Source organism: Nestor notabilis, unplaced genomic scaffold, assembly GCF_000696875.1.
Source record: "Nestor notabilis isolate BGI_N333 unplaced genomic scaffold, ASM69687v1 scaffold6578, whole genome shotgun sequence".
NCBI classification, from domain to species: domain Eukaryota; kingdom Metazoa; phylum Chordata; class Aves; order Psittaciformes; family Psittacidae; genus Nestor; species Nestor notabilis.
Genome location: NW_009940535.1, coordinates 20,142 through 21,875, shown reverse-complemented (window position 1 = coordinate 21,875; position 1,734 = coordinate 20,142).

Sequence of the window (1,734 nt, the reverse complement as noted above, 5' to 3'; positions counted from 1 at the left end):
TGACCCCCTACACGTGTATTTGATTTCCTGCTTTCTCAGTTTTTCTGTGCCATCATGAGCCAGTCATTTCCTGCCTCCCCTCGCCTTTCTGCGAGGAAGGGGAGTAAGTGCTGCTATTTTGGGAGCACAATAATGAAATGTTTGAATTGCCTAAAATGTAAAGCTGCATATGTGCTCGGGTGATGAATACTTGCCCACCTTCCTCCTTCCCCATATTGGATCACATTCTTCTCAATACCTTTTCCCCTTCTGATGCATAGGAAGGTGTTTGCAAAGGGGCTTGGTGCAGGACACAGAGGCCTCTTGGTCTGGTCGTGACTACAGGATTATGACACTTGGTGAAACCACTTGTTGCACTTCGCAGCAGTTCGTGAGACTGCAATGTCTGATGTATTTATTGTCTAGGTTTGTTATTTATTCAGGCTCTGGCCCAACAACGTCCTGACCTTTCTCAGCACTAGCACACAGTGTATGGATAAACGGGGTTTAATCTACTTTTATCTACTCACTTAGTTGAAGAAACAAAAGTTGGGCAAACAGACTTTGTGCTTGGACTGGCAGGTTTTCCTGCCAGGTGATGTGTCCATCCATGTGCTTCCATCACACTGCTGACATCCCTTGTTTGTCAGATCCACCCTGGCACCCTGTGCATCCCCCCAGCTTGGTGGGCATGAGAGTGGGATGCACTTCCAGGCACAGCAGTGGGATGCAAGGACACAGCACACCCACTATGCACTTGAAAAATAATGCACTATTTTAAACACCTAATCTGGAGAAGAGTCCCTGTTTGCTCTATCACCCATTCACCTTTTGACAGTGCAAGAAGTGTGTTAAGATTGCATAATAAAGTGGAAATACTCATTAATTAGACCTAAGGTAAAGACCTTTGGATGAAAGTGAGGTACTTAACATTGCTTTAATCTATTTAGTTTCCCTCTTCCCCATCATAACAAACCAAGCAATATGCAGGACTTCAGGCTGGTAAGTGTATGCTGAAAGTATAAAACAGTTACAATATTAATGTCTAACCTCTGGGCTCTTCTACAGACTAAGTCAATAAATGTGGCTGCTGCTATACTCAGTCTGATCCAGCAAATGACACATCATTGCTTAGAATGTAATGAATGTTATTATGACCTTGCTTAAATATTTCCTGAAGGAATTTGTTCCACTTTCATATCTCTCAGCAACAAATCCATCTGCATACAGACACTCTGCTTCTGAATGGATTATACTGCATTAGCAAAATTATTGTGAGACATGATTAATAGTCTTGTGACGAAGTTACATGTGGAGGGGGAAGACACATGCTGCTTTCATGATTTTGCCTTTAGAATGAGCAAGAAGTTTACAGAGAATATAAAATCAAAGGGCTTTACTTAAAAAAATACACCAAAACAAGCAATATGCGTGTGAATGAATGAACTGCCAGGCCAGCCTCTGTGTTCAGGGACAAAAGAAACTGAAAACATGAGCTCGCCATTAAAAACAAATCCACGTTAAACATCTTGTATTCATCCCACCGCTTCATCGGTCCAAAAGCAGTGCATTGACTTGAACACTTGCAAAAATCACCATTTTCATTGTAGTCGTTTCAGATTTCTTTAAATACTTTGGAAGTAAAAGGTCAGAAGGCAGCTTTCTATGAAATTGCTAAATATGAGTGCTGGAGGATACTAGACTAACAGCCTGTGCAGAGAAGTCCCCCGGTATTTTCCTGTTACTAGATAAAAT